The sequence below is a fragment of the Dendrobates tinctorius genome, unplaced genomic scaffold (assembly GCF_039654945.1).
Source record: "Dendrobates tinctorius isolate UK_male_01 unplaced genomic scaffold, ASM3965494v1 ptg000019l, whole genome shotgun sequence".
Lineage (NCBI taxonomy): Eukaryota > Metazoa > Chordata > Amphibia > Anura > Dendrobatidae > Dendrobates > Dendrobates tinctorius.
This window is the reverse complement of record NW_027361687.1, coordinates 37178631-37196886: the sequence shown is the minus strand read 5'-3', so window position 1 is coordinate 37196886 and position 18256 is coordinate 37178631.

The following is an 18256-nucleotide window of genomic DNA, read 5'->3' as shown; positions in this document are numbered from 1 at the left end:
TTGATGTCATAATCATTGGATGATGTCATAATCATTGGATGATGTCATAATCATTTTGTTGATGTCATAATCATTGGATGATGTCATAATCACTGGATGATGTCATAATCATTGGATGATGTCATAATCATTTTGTTGATGTCATAATCATTTGATGATGTCATAATCATTTGATGTCATAATCATTGGATGATGTCATAATCATTTGATGATGTCATAATCATTTTGTTGATGTCATAATCATTTGATGATGTCATAATCATTTTGTTGATGTCATAATCATTTTGTTGATGTCATAATCATTAGATGATGTCATAATCATTTTGTTGATGTCATAATCATTTGATGATGTCATAATCATTTTGTTGATGTCATAATCATTTGATGATGTCATAATCATTAGATGATGTCATAATCATTTTGTTGATGTCATAATCATTTGATGATGTCATAATCATTAGATGATGTCATAATCATTTTGTTGATGTCATAATCATTTCATGATGCCATAATCATTTTGTTGATGTCATAATCATTTGATGATGTCATAATCATTTGATGTCATAATCATTGGATGATGTCATAATCATTTTGTCGATGTCATAATCATTTGATGATGTCATAATCATTTGATGTCATAATCAGTGGATGATGTCATAATCATTTGATGATGTCATAATCATTTTGTTGATGTCATAATCATTTGATGATGCCATAATCATTTTGTTGATGTCATAATCATTTGATGATGTCATAATCATTTGATGTCATAATCATTGGATGATGTCATAATCATTTGATGATGTCATAATCATTTTGTTGATGTCATAATCATTTGATGATGTCATAATCATTTTGTTGATGTCATAATCATTTGATGATGTCATAATCATTAGATGATGTCATAATCATTTTGTTGATGTCATAATCATTTGATGATGTCATAATCATTAGATGATGTCATAATCATTTTGTTGATGTCATAATCATTTCATGATGCCATAATCATTTTGTTGATGTCATAATCATTTGATGATGTCATAATCATTTGATGTCATAATCATTGGATGATGTCATAATCATTTTGTCGATGTCATAATCATTTGATGATGTCATAATCATTTGATGTCATAATCATTGGATGATGTCATAATCATTTGATGACGTCATAATCACTTTGTTGATGTCATAATCATTTGATGATGCCATAATCATTTTGTTGATGTCATAATCATTTGATGATGTCATAATCATTTGATGTCATAATCATTGGATGATGTCATAATCATTTTGTTGATGTCATAATCATTTGATGTCATAATCATTGGATGATGTCACAATCATTTGATGATGTCATAATCATTTTGTTGATGTCATAATCATTTGATGATGCCATAATCATTTTGTTGATGTCATAATCATTTGATGATGTCATAATCACTTTGTTGATGTCATAATCATTTGATGATGTCATAATCATTAGATGATGTCATAATCATTTTGTTGATGTCATAATCATTTGATGATGCCATAATCATTTTGTTGATGTCATAATCTTTTGATGATGTCATAATCACTTTGTTGATGTCATAATCATTTGATGATGTCATAATCATTTTGTTGATGTCATAATCATTTTGTTGATGTCATAATGATTTGATGATGTCATAATCATTTGATGTCATAATCTTTGGATGATGTCATAATCATTTTGTTGATGTCATAATCATTTGATGTCATAATCATTGGATAATGTCATAATCATTTTGTTGATGTCATAATCATTCGATGATATCATAATCATTAGATGATGTCATAATCATTTTGTTGATGTCATAATCATTTGATGATGTCATAATCATTTTGTTGATGTCATAATCATTTTGATGATGTCATAATCATTTGATGATGTCATAATCATTTTGTTGATGTCATAATGATTTGATGATGTCATAATCCTTTGATGTCATAATCATTGGATGATGTCATAATCATTTTGTTGATGTCATAATCATTTGATGATGTCATAATCATTTGATGTCATAATAATTTTGTTGATGTCATAATCATTTGATGATGTCATAATCATTAGATGATGTCATAATCATTTTGTTGATGTCATAATCATTTCATGATGCCATAATCATTTTGTTGATGTCATAATCATTTGATGATGTCATAATAATTAGATGATGTCATAATCATTTTGTTGATGTCATAATCATTTGATGATGTCATAATCATTTGATGTCATAATCATTGGATGATGTCATAATCATTTTGTCGATGTCATAATCATTTGATGATGTCATAATCATTTGATGTCATAATCATTGGATGATGTCATAATCATTTGATGATGTCATAATCATTTTGTTGATGTCATAATCATTTGATGATGCCATAATCATTTTGTTGATGTCATAATCATTTGATGATGTCATAATCATTTGATGTCATAATCATTGGATGATGTCATAATCATTTTGTTGATGTCATAATCATTTGATGATGTCATAATCATTTGATGTCATAATCATTGGATGATGTCATAATCATTTGATGATGTCATAATCATTTTGTTGATGTCATAATCATTTGATGATGCCATAATCATTTTGTTGATGTCATAATCATTTGATGATGTCATAATCATTAGATGATGTCATAATCATTAGATGATGTCATAATCATTTTGTTGATGTCATAATCATTTGATGATGCCATAATCATTTTGTTGATGTCATAATCATTTGATGATGTCATAATCACTTTGTTGATGTCATAATCATTTGATGATGTCATAATCATTTTGTTGATGTCATAATCATTTTGTTGATGTCATAATGATTTGATGATGTCATAATCATTTGATGTCATAATCTTTGGATGATGTCATAATCATTTTGTTGATGTCATAATCATTTGATGTCATAATCATTGGATAATGTCATAATCATTTTGTTGATGTCATAATCATTCGATGTTATCATAATCATTAGATGATGTCATAATCATTTTGTTGATGTCATAATAATTTGATGATGTCATAATCATTTTGTTGATGTCATAATCATTTTGATGATGTCATAATCATTTGATGATGTCATAATCATTTTGTTGATGTCATAATGATTTGATGATGTCATAATCCTTTGATGTCATAATCATTGGATGATGTCATAATCATTTTGTTGATGTCATAATCATTTGATGATGTCATAATCATTTGATGTCATAATCATTTTGTTGATGTCATAATCATTTGATAATGTCATAATCATTAGATAATGTCATAATCATTTTGTTGATGTCATAATCATTGGATGATGTCATAATCATTTGATGATGTCATAATCATTTTGTTGATGTCATAATCATTGGATTATGTCATAATCATTTTGTTGATGTCATAATCATTTGATGATGTCATAATCATTTTGTTGATGTCATAATCATTTGATGATGTCATAATCATTTTGTTGATGTCATAATCATTTGATGATGTCATAATCATTTGATGTCATAATCATTGGATGATGTCATAATCATTTTGTTGATGTCATAATCATTTGATGATGTCATAATCATTTGATGATGTCATAATCATTTTGTTGATGTCATAATCATTTGATGATGTCATAATCATTTGATGTCATAATCATTGGATGATGTCATAATCATTTTGTTGATGTCATAATCATTTGATGATGTCATAATCATTAGATGATGTCATAATCATTTTGTTGATATCATAGTCATTTGATGATGTAATAATCATTAGATGATGTCATAATCATTTTGTTGATGTCATAATCATTTGATGATGTCATAATCATTTTGTTGATGTCATAATCATTTTGTTGATGTCATAATGATTTGATGATGTCATAATCATTTGATGTCATAATCATTGGATGATGTCATAATCATTTGATGTCATAATCATTGGATAATGTCATAATCATTTTGTTGATGTCATAATCATTTGATTATGTCATAATCATTTGATGTCATAATCATTGGATGATGTCATAATCATTTTGTTGATGTCATAATCATTTGATGATGTCATAATCATTAGATGATGTCATAATCATTTTGTTGATGTCATAGTCATTTGATGATGTCATAATCATTTGATGTCATATTCATTGCATGATGTCATAATCATTTTGTTGATGTCATAATGATTTGATGATGTCATAATCATTTGATGTCATAATCATTGGATGATGTCATAATCATTTTGTTGATGTCATAATCATTTGATGATGTCATAATCATTAGATGATGTCATAATCATTTTGTTGATGTCATAATCATTTGATGATGTCATAATCATTTGATGTCATAATCATTGGATGATGTCATAATCATTTTGTTGATGTCATAATCATTTGATGATGTCATAATCATTTGATGTCATAATCATTGGATGATGTCATAATCATTTTGTTGATGTCATAATCATTTGATGATGTCATAATCATTTTGTTGATGTCATAATCATTTTGTTGATGTCATAATCATTTGATGATGTCATAATCATTTGATGTCATAATCATTGGATGATGTCATAATCATTTTGTTGATGTCATAATGATTTGATGATGTCATAATCATTTGATGTCATAATCATTGGATGATGTCATAATCATTTTGTTGATGTCATAATCATTTGATGATGTCATAATCATTTGATGTCATAATCATTGGATAATGTCATAATCATTTTGTTGATGTCATAATCATTACATGATGTCATAATTATTTTGTTGATGTCATAATCATTTTGTTGATGTCATAATGATTTGATGATGTCATAATCATTTGATGTCATAATCATTGGATGATGTCATAATCATTTTGTTGATGTCACAATCATTTGATGATGTCATAATCATTTGATGTCATAATCATTGGATGATGTCATAATCATTTGATGATGCCATAATCATTTTGTTGATGTCATAATCATTTGATGATGTCATAATCATTAGATGATGTCATAATCATTAGATGATGTCATAATCATTTTGTTGATGTCATAATCATTTGATGATGTCATAATCATTTTGTTGATGTCATAATCATTTGATGTCATAATCATTGGATAATGTCATAATCATTTTGTTGATGTCATAATCATTTGATGATGTCATAATCATTTTGTTGATGTCATAATCATTTTGTTGATGTCATAATGATTTGATGATGTCATAATCATTGGATGATGTCATAATCATTTTGTTGATGTCATAATCATTTGATGATGTCATAATCATTTGATGTCATACTCATTGGATGATGTCATAATCATTTGATGATGTCATAATCATTTTGTTGATGTCATAATCACTGGATGATGTCATAATCATTTTGTTGATGTCATTATCATTTGATGATGTCATAATCATTAGATGATGTCATAATCATTTTGTTGATGTCATAATCATTTTGTTGATGTCATAATGATTTGATGATGTCATAATCATTTGATGTCATAATCTTTGGATGATGTCATAATCATTTTGTTGATGTCATAATCATTTGATGTCATAATCATTGGATTACGTCATAATCATTGGATGATGTCATAATCATTTTGTTGATGTCACAATCATTTGATGATGTCATAATCATTTGATGTCATAATCATTGGATGATGTCATAATCATTTTGTTGATGTCATAATCATTTGATTATGTCATAATCATTTGATGTCATAATCATTGGATGATGTCATAATCATTTGATGTCATAATCATTGGATGATGTCATAATCATTTTGTTGATGTCATAATCATTTGATGATGTCGTAATCATTAGATGATGTCATAATCATTTGATGTCATAATCATTGGATGATGTCATAATCATTTTGTTGATGTCATAATCATTTGATGATGTCATAATCATTTGATGTCATAATCAGTGGATGATGTCAAAATCATTTGATGATGTCATAATCATTTTGTTGATGTCATAATCATTTGATGATGTCATAATCATTTGATGTCATAATCATTGGATAATGTCATAATCATTTTGTTGATGTCATAATCATTACATGATGTCATAATTATTTTGTTGATGTCATAATCATTTTGTTGATGTCATAATCATTTGATTATGTCATAATCATTTGATGTCATAATCATTGGATGATGTCATAATCATTTTGTTGATGTCATAATCATTTGATGATGTCGTAATCATTAGATGATGTCATAATCATTTGATGTCATAATCATTGGATGATGTCATAATCATTTTGTTGATGTCATAATCATTTCATGATGTCATAATCATTTGATGTCATAATCATTGGATGATGTCAAAATCATTTGATGATGTCATAATCATTTTGTTGATGTCATAATCATTTGATGATGCCATAATCATTTTGTTGATGTCATAATCATTTGATGATGTCATAATCATTAGATGATGTCATAATCATTTTGTTGATGTCATAATCATTTGATGATGTCATAATCATTAGATGATGTCATAATGATTTTGTTGATGTCATAATCATTGGATGATGTCATAATCATTGGATGATGTCATAATCATTTTGTTGATGTCATAATCATTGGATGATGTCATAATCATTTGATGATGTCATAATCATTTGATGTCATAATCATTGGATGATGTCATAATCATTTTGTTGATGTCATAATCATTTGATGATGTCATAATCATTTGATGTCATAATCACTGGATGATGTCATAATCATTTTGTTGATGTCATATTCATTTGATGATGTCATAATCATTAGATGATGTCATAATCATTGGATGATGTCATAATCATTTTGTTGATGTCATAATCATTGGATGATGTCATAATCATTTTGTTGATGTCATAATGATTTGATGATGTCATAATCATTTGATGTCATAATCATTGGATGATGTCATAATCATTTTGTTGATGTCATAATCATTTGATGATGTCATAATCATTAGATGATGTCATAATCATTTTGTTGATGTCATAATCATTTGATGATGTCATAATCATTTGATGTCATAATCATTTGATGATGTCATAATCATTTGATGTCATAATCATTGGATGATGTCATAATCATTTTGTTGATGTCATAATCATTTGATGATGTCGTAATCATTAGATGATGTCATAATCATTTGATGTCATAATCATTGGATGATGTCATAATCATTTTGTTGATGTCATAATCATTTGATGATGTCATAATCATTTGATGTCATAATCATTGGATGATGTCAAAATCATTTGATGATGTCATAATCATTTTGTTTATGTCATAATCATTTGATGATGTCATAATCATTTGATGTCATAATCATTGGATAATGTCATAATCATTTTGTTGATGTCATAATCATTACATGATGTCATAATTATTTTGTTGATGTCATAATCATTTTGTTGATGTCATAATCATTTGATTATGTCATAATCATTTGATGTCATAATCATTGGATGATGTCATAATCATTTTGTTGATGTCATAATCATTTGATGTCATAATCATTGGATGATGTCATAATCATTTTGTTGATGTCATAATCATTTGATGATGTCGTAATCATTAGATGATGTCATAATCATTTGATGTAATAATCATTGGATGATGTCAAAATCATTTGATGATGTCATAATCATTTTGTTGATGTCATAATCATTTCATGATGTCATAATCATTTGATGTCATAATCATTGGATGATGTCAAAATCATTTGATGATGTCATAATCATTTTGTTGATGTCATAATCATTTGATGATGCCATAATCATTTTGTTGATGTCATAATCATTTGATGATGTCATAATCATTAGATGATGTCATAATCATTTTGTTGATGTCATAATCATTTGATGATGTCATAATCATTAGATGATGTCATAATGATTTTGTTGATGTCATAATCATTGGATGATGTCATAATCATTTTGTTGATGTCATAATCATTGGATTATGTCATAATCATTTTGTTGATGTCATAATCATTTGATGATGTCATAATCATTTGATGTCATAATCATTGGATGATGTCATAATCATTTTGTTGATGTCATAATCATTTGCTGATGTCATAATCATTAGATGATGTCATAATCATTTTGTTGATGTCATAATCATTTGATGATGTCATAATCATTTGATGTCATAATCATTGGATGATGCCATAATCATTTTGTTGATGTCATAATCATTTGATGATGTCATAATCATTAGATGATGTCATAATCATTGGATGATGTCATAATCATTTTGTTGATGTCATAATCATTGGATGATGTCATAATCATTTTGTTGATGTCATAATCATTTGATGATGTCATAATCATTTGATGTCATAATCATTGGATGATGTCATAATCATTTTGTTGATGTCATAATCATTTGATGATGTCATAATCATTAGATGATGTCATAATCATTTTGTTGATGTCATAATCATTTGATGATGTCATAATCATTTGATGTCATAATCATTGGATGATGTCATAATCATTTTGTTGATGTCATAATCATTTGATGATGTGATAATCATTAGATGATGTCATAATCATTTTGTTGATATCATAGTCATTTGATGATGTCATAATCATTAGATGATGTCATAATCATTTTGTTGATGTCATAATCATTTGATGATGTCATAATCATTTTGTTGATGTCATAATCATTTTGTTGATGTCATAATGATTTGATGATGTCATAATCATTTGATGTCATAATCATTGGATGATGTCATAATCATTTTGTTGATGTCATAATCATTTGATGATGTCATAATCATTTGATGTCATAATCATTGGATAATGTCATAATCATTTTGTTGATGTCATAATCATTACATGATGTCATAATTATTTTGTTGATGTCATAATCATTTTGTTGATGTCATAATCATTTGATTATGTCATAATCATTTGATGTCATAATCATTGGATGATGTCACAATCCTTTTGTTGATGTCATAATCATTTGATGATGTCATAATCATTAGATGATGTCATAATCATTTTGTTGATGTCATAGTCATTTGATGATGTCATAATCATTTGATGTCATACTCATTGTATGATATCATAATCATTTGATGATGTCATAATCATTTTGTTGATGTCATAATCATTGGATGATGTCATAATCATTTGATGTCATAATCATTTGATGATGTCATAATCATTTTGTTAATGTCATAATCATTTTGTTGATGTCATAATGATTTGATGATGTCATAATCATTGGATGATGTCATAATCATTGGATGATGTCATAATCATTTTGTTTATGTCATAATCATTTGATGATGTCATAATCATTTGATGTCATAATCATTTGATGATGTCATAATCATTTGATGATGTCATAATCATTTTGTTGATGTCATAATCATTTGATGTCATAATCATTTTGTTGATATCATAATGATTTGATGATGTCATAATCATTTGATGTCATAATCATTTTGTTGATGTCATAATCATTTTGTTGATGTCATAATCATTTGATGTCATAATCATTGGATGATGTCATAATCATTTTGTTGATGTCATAATCATTTGATGATGTCATAATCATTAGATGATGTCATAATCATTTTGTTGATGTCATAATCATTTGATGATGTCATAATCATTTGATGTCATAATCATTGGATGATGTCATAATCATTTTGTTGATGTCATAATCATTTGATGATGTCATAATCATTTGATGATGTCATAATCATTAGATGATGTCATAATCATTTTTTTGATGTCATAATCATTTGATGATGTCATAATCATTTTTTGATGTCATAATGATTTGATGATGTCATAAACATTTGATGTCATAATCATTGGATGATGTCATAATCATTTGATTATGTCATAATCATTTTGTTGATGTCATAATCATTTGATGATGTCATAATCATTGGATGATGTCATAATCATTTTGTTGATGTCATAATCATTTGATGATGTCATAATCATTTGATGTCATACTCATTGGATGATGTCATAATCATTTGATGATGTCATAATCATTTTGTTGATGTCATAATCACTGGATGATGTCATAATCATTTTGTTGATGTCATTATCATTTGATGATGTCATAATCATTAGATGATGTCATAATCATTTTGTTGATGTCATAATCATTTTGTTGATGTCATAATGATTTGATGATGTCATAATCATTTGATGTCATAATCTTTGGATGATGTCATAATCATTTTGTTGATGTCATAATCATTTGATGTCATAATCATTGGATTACGTCATAATCATTGGATGATGTCATAATCATTTTGTTGATGTCACAATCATTTGATGATGTCATAATCATTTGATGTCATAATCATTGGATGATGTCATAATCATTTTGTTGATGTCATAATCATTTGATTATGTCATAATCATTTGATGTCATAATCATTGGATGATGTCATAATCATTTGATGTCATAATCATTGGATGATGTCATAATCATTTTGTTGATGTCATAATCATTTGATGATGTCGTAATCATTAGATGATGTCATAATCATTTGATGTCATAATCATTGGATGATGTCATAATCATTTTGTTGATGTCATAATCATTTGATGATGTCATAATCATTTGATGTCATAATCAGTGGATGATGTCAAAATCATTTGATGATGTCATAATCATTTTGTTGATGTCATAATCATTTGATGATGTCATAATCATTTGATGTCAAAATCATTGGATAATGTCATAATCATTTTGTTGATGTCATAATCATTACATGATGTCATAATTATTTTGTTGATGTCATAATCATTTTGTTGATGTCATAATCATTTGATTATGTCATAATCATTTGATGTCATAATCATTGGATGATGTCATAATCATTTTGTTGATGTCATAATCATTTGATGATGTCGTAATCATTAGATGATGTCATAATCATTTGATGTCATAATCATTGGATGATGTCATAATCATTTTGTTGATGTCATAATCATTTCATGATGTCATAATCATTTGATGTCATAATCATTGGATGATGTCAAAATCATTTGATGATGTCATAATCATTTTGTTGATGTCATAATCATTTGATGATGCCATAATCATTTTGTTGATGTCATAATCATTTGATGATGTCATAATCATTAGATGATGTCATAATCATTTTGTTGATGTCATAATCATTTGATGATGTCATAATCATTAGATGATGTCATAATGATTTTGTTGATGTCATAATCATTGGATGATGTCATAATCATTGGATGATGTCATAATCATTTTGTTGATGTCATAATCATTGGATGATGTCATAATCATTTGATGATGTCATAATCATTTGATGTCATAATCATTGGATGATGTCATAATCATTTTGTTGATGTCATAATCATTTGATGATGTCATAATCATTTGATGTCATAATCACTGGATGATGTCATAATCATTTTGTTGATGTCATATTCATTTCATGATGTCATAATCATTAGATGATGTCATAATCATTGGATGATGTCATAATCATTTTGTTGATGTCATAATCATTGGATGATGTCATAATCATTTTGTTGATGTCATAATGATTTGATGATGTCATAATCATTTGATGTCATAATCATTGGATGATGTCATAATCATTTTGTTGATGTCATAATCATTTGATGATGTCATAATCATTAGATGATGTCATAATCATTTTGTTGATGTCATAATCATTTGATGATGTCATAATCATTTGATGTCATAATCATTTGATGATGTCATAATCATTTGATGTCATAATCATTGGATGATGTCATAATCATTTTGTTGATGTCATAATCATTTGATGATGTCGTAATCATTAGATGATGTCATAATCATTTGATGTCATAATCATTGGATGATGTCATAATCATTTTGTTGATGTCATAATCATTTGATGATGTCATAATCATTTGATGTCATAATCATTGGATGATGTCAAAATCATTTGATGATGTCATAATCATTTTGTTTATGTCATAATCATTTGATGATGTCATAATCATTTGATGTCATAATCATTGGATAATGTCATAATCATTTTGTTGATGTCATAATCATTACATGATGTCATAATTATTTTGTTGATGTCATAATCATTTTGTTGATGTCATAATCATTTGATTATGTCATAATCATTTGATGTCATAATCATTGGATGATGTCATAATCATTTTGTTGATGTCATAATCATTTGATGTCATAATCATTGGATGATGTCATAATCATTTTGTTGATGTCATAATCATTTGATGATGTCGTAATCATTAGATGATGTCATAATCATTTGATGTAATAATCATTGGATGATGTCAAAATCATTTGATGATGTCATAATCATTTTGTTGATGTCATAATCATTTCATGATGTCATAATCATTTGATGTCATAATCATTGGATGATGTCAAAATCATTTGATGATGTCATAATCATTTTGTTGATGTCATAATCATTTGATGATGCCATAATCATTTTGTTGATGTCATAATCATTTGATGATGTCATAATCATTAGATGATGTCATAATCATTTTGTTGATGTCATAATCATTTGATGATGTCATAATCATTAGATGATGTCATAATGATTTTGTTGATGTCATAATCATTGGATGATGTCATAATCATTTTGTTGATGTCATAATCATTGGATTATGTCATAATCATTTTGTTGATGTCATAATCATTTGATGATGTCATAATCATTTGATGTCATAATCATTGGATGATGTCATAATCATTTTGTTGATGTCATAATCATTTGCTGATGTCATAATCATTAGATGATGTCATAATCATTTTGTTGATGTCATAATCATTTGATGATGTCATAATCATTTGATGTCATAATCATTGGATGATGCCATAATCATTTTGTTGATGTCATAATCATTTGATGATGTCATAATCATTAGATGATGTCATAATCATTGGATGATGTCATAATCATTTTGTTGATGTCATAATCATTGGATGATGTCATAATCATTTTGTTGATGTCATAATCATTTGATGATGTCATAATCATTTGATGTCATAATCATTGGATGATGTCATAATCATTTTGTTGATGTCATAATCATTTGATGATGTCATAATCATTAGATGATGTCATAATCATTTTGTTGATGTCATAATCATTTGATGATGTCATAATCATTTGATGTCATAATCATTGGATGATGTCATAATCATTTTGTTGATGTCATAATCATTTGATGATGTGATAATCATTAGATGATGTCATAATCATTTTGTTGATATCATAGTCATTTGATGATGTCATAATCATTAGATGATGTCATAATCATTTTGTTGATGTCATAATCATTTGATGATGTCATAATCATTTTGTTGATGTCATAATCATTTTGTTGATGTCATAATGATTTGATGATGTCATAATCATTTGATGTCATAATCATTGGATGATGTCATAATCATTTTGTTGATGTCATAATCATTTGATGATGTCATAATCATTTGATGTCATAATCATTGGATAATGTCATAATCATTTTGTTGATGTCATAATCATTACATGATGTCATAATTATTTTGTTGATGTCATAATCATTTTGTTGATGTCATAATCATTTGATTATGTCATAATCATTTGATGTCATAATCATTGGATGATGTCACAATCATTTTGTTGATGTCATAATCATTTGATGATGTCATAATCATTAGATGATGTCATAATCATTTTGTTGATGTCATAGTCATTTGATGATGTCATAATCATTTGATGTCATACTCATTGTATGATATCATAATCATTTGATGATGTCATAATCATTTTGTTGATGTCATAATCATTGGATGATGTCATAATCATTTGATGTCATAATCATTTGATGATGTCATAATCATTTTGTTAATGTCATAATCATTTTGTTGATGTCATAATGATTTGATGATGTCATAATCATTGGATGATGTCATAATCATTGGATGATGTCATAATCATTTTGTTTATGTCATAATCATTTGATGATGTCATAATCATTTGATGTCATAATCATTTGATGATGTCATAATCATTTGATGATGTCATAATCATTTTGTTGATGTCATAATCATTTGATGTCATAATCATTTTGTTGATATCATAATGATTTGATGATGTCATAATCATTTGATGTCATAATCATTGGATGATGTCATAATCATTTTGTTGATGTCATAATCATTTGATGTCATAATCATTGGATGATGTCATAATCATTTTGTTGATGTCATAATCATTTGATGATGTCATAATCATTAGATGATGTCATAATCATTTTGTTGATGTCATAATCATTTGATGATGTCATAATCATTTGATGTCATAATCATTGGATGATGTCATAATCATTTTGTTGATGTCATAATCATTTGATGATGTCATAATCATTTGATGATGTCATAATCATTAGATGATGTCATAATCATTTTTTTGATGTCATAATCATTTGATGATGTCATAATCATTTTTTGATGTCATAATGATTTGATGATGTCATAAACATTTGATGTCATAATCATTGGATGATGTCATAATCATTTGATTATGTCATAATCATTTTGTTGATGTCATAATCATTTGATGATGCCATAATCATTTTGTTGATGTCATAATCATTTGATGATGTCATAATCATTTTTTTGATGTCATTATCATTTGATGATGTCATAATCATTTTGTTGATGTCATAATCATTTTGTTGATGTCATAATCATTTGATGATGTCATAATCATTTTGTTGATGTCATAATCATTTGATGATGTCATAATCATTTTGTTGATGTCATAATCATTTGATGTCATAATCATTGGATAATGTCATAATCATTTTGTTGATGTCATAATCATTCGATGATATCATAATCATTAGATGATGTCATAATCATTTTGTTGATGTCATAATCATTTGATGATGTCATAATCATTTGATGTCATCATCATTGGATGATGTCATAATCATTTGATGATGTCATAATCATTTTGTTGATGTCATAATGATTTGATGATGTCATAATCCTTTGATGTCATAATCATTGGATGATGTCATAATCATTTTGTTGATGTCATAATCATTTGATGATGTCATAATCATTTGATGTCATCATCATTGGATGATGTCATAATCATTTTGCTGATGTCATAATTATTTGATAATGTCATAATCATTAGATAATGTCATAATCATTTTGTTGATGTCATAATCATTTGATGATGTCATAATCATTTTTTTGATGTCATAATCATTTTGTTGATGTCATAATGATTTGATGATGTCATAATCATTGGATGATGTCATAATCATTGGCTGATGTCATAATCATTTTGTTTATGTCATAATCATTTGATGATGTCATAATCATTTAATGTCATAATCATTGGATGATGTCATAATCATTTGATGATGTCATAATCATTTTGTTGATGTCATAATCATTTGATGTCATAATCATTTTGTTGATGTCATAATGATTTGATGATGTCATTATCATTTGATGTCATAATCATTGGATGATGTCATAATCATTTTGTTGATGTCATAATCATTTGATGATGTCATAATCATTTGATGTCATAATCATTGGATGATGTCATAATCATTTTGTTGATGTCATAATCATTAGATGATGTCATAATCATTAGATGATGTCATAATCATTTTGTTGATGTCTTAATCATTTGATGATGTCATAATCATTTTGTTGATGTCATAATCATTTGATGATGTCATAATCATTAGATGATGTCATAATCATTTTGTCGATGTCATAATCATTTGATGATGTCATAATCATTGGATGATGTCATAATCATTTTGTTGATGTCATAATCATTGGATGATGTCATAATCATTGGATGATGTCATAATCATTTTGTTGATGTCATAATCATTTGATGATGTAATAATCATTAGATGATGTCATAATCATTTTGTTGATGTCATAATCATTTGATGATGTCATAATCATTTTGTTGATGTCAAAATCATTTGATGATGTCATAATCATTTGATGTCATAATCATTGGATGATGTCATAATCATTTTGTTGATGTCATAATCATTTGATGATGTCATAATCATTAGATGATGTCATAATCATTTTGTTGATGTCATAATCATTTGATGATGTCATAATCATTAGATGATGTCATAATCATTTTGTTGATGTCATAATCATTTGATGATGTCATAATCATTTTGTTGATGTCATAATCATTTTGTTGATGTCATAACCATTTTGTTGATGTCATAATGATTTGATGATGTCATAATCATTTGATGTCATAATCATTGGATGATGTCATAATCATTTTGTTGATGTCATAATCATTTGATGATGTCATAATCATTAGATGATGTCATAATCATTTTGTTGATGTCATAATCATTTCATGATGTGATAATCAATTGATGTCATAATCATTGGATGATGTCATAATCATTTTGTTGATGTCATAATCATTTGATGATGTCATAATCATTTTGTTGATGTCATAATCATTTGATGATGTCACAATCATTGGATGATCTCATAATCATTTTGTTGATGTCATAATCAATTGATGATGTCAAAATCATTAGATGATGTCATAATCATTTTGTTGATGTCATAATGATTTGATGATGTCATAATCATTTTGTTGATGTCATAATCATTTGATGTCATAATCATTGGATGATGTCATAATCATTTTGTTGATGTCATAATCATTTGATGATGTCATAATCATTAGATGATGTCATAATCATTTTGTTGATGTCATAATCATTTCATGATGTGATAATCAATTGATGTCATAATCATTGGATGATGTCATAATCATTTTGTTGATGTCATAATCATTAGATGATGTCATAATCATTTTGTTGATGTCATAATCATTTAATGATGTCATAATCATTTGATGTCATAATCATTGGATGATGTCGTAATCATTTTGTTGATGTCATAATCATTTGATGATGTCATAATCATTAGATGATGTCATAATCATTAGATGATGTCATAATCATTTTGTTGATGTCATAATCATTTGATGATGTCATAATCATTTGATTTCATAATCATTGGATGATGTCATAATCATTTTGTTGATGTCATAATCATTTGATGATGTCATAATCATTTGATGTCATAATCATTGGATGATGTCATAATCATTTTGTTGATGTCATAATCATTTGATGTTATTATCATTGGATGATGTCATAATCATTTTGCTGAGGTCATAATCATTTGATGATGTCATAATCATTTTGTTGATGTCATAATCATTTTGTTGATGTCATAATGATTTGATGATGTCATAATCATTGGATGATGTCATAATCATTGGATGATGTCATAATCATTTTGTTGATGTCATAATCATTTGATGATGTCATAATCATTTGATGTCATACTCATTGGATGATGTCATAATCATTTGATGATGTCATAATCATTTTGTTGATGTCATAATCATTGGATGATGTCATAATCATTTTGTTGATGTCATAATCATTTGATGATGTCATAATCATTAGATGATGTCATAATCATTTTGTTGATGTCATAATCATTTGATGATGTCATAATCATTTGATGTCATAATCATTGGATGATGTCATATTCATTTGATGATGTCATAATCATTAGATGATGTCATAATCATTTTGTTGATGTCATAATCATTTGATGATGTCATAATCATTTTGTTGATGTCATAATCATTTTGTTGATGTCATAATGATTTGATGATGTCATAATCATTTGATGTCATAATCTTTGGATGATGTCATAATCATTTTGTTGATGTCATAATCATTTGATGTCATAATCATTGGATGATGTCATAATCATTGGATGATGTCATAATCATTTTGTTGATGTCACAATCATTTGATGATGTCATAATCATTTGATGTCATAATCATTGGATGATGTCATAATCATTTTGTTGATGTCATAATCATTTGATGATGTCATAATCATTTGATGTCATAATCATTGGATGATGTCATAATCATTTGATGATGTCATAATCATTTTGTTGATGTCATAATCATTTGATGATGCCATAATCATTTTGTTGATGTCATAATCATTTGATGATGTCATAATCATTAGATGATGTCATAATCATTAGATGATGTCATAATCATTTTGTTGATGTCATAATCATTTGATGATGTCATAATCATTTTGTTGATGTCATAATCATTTGATGTCAT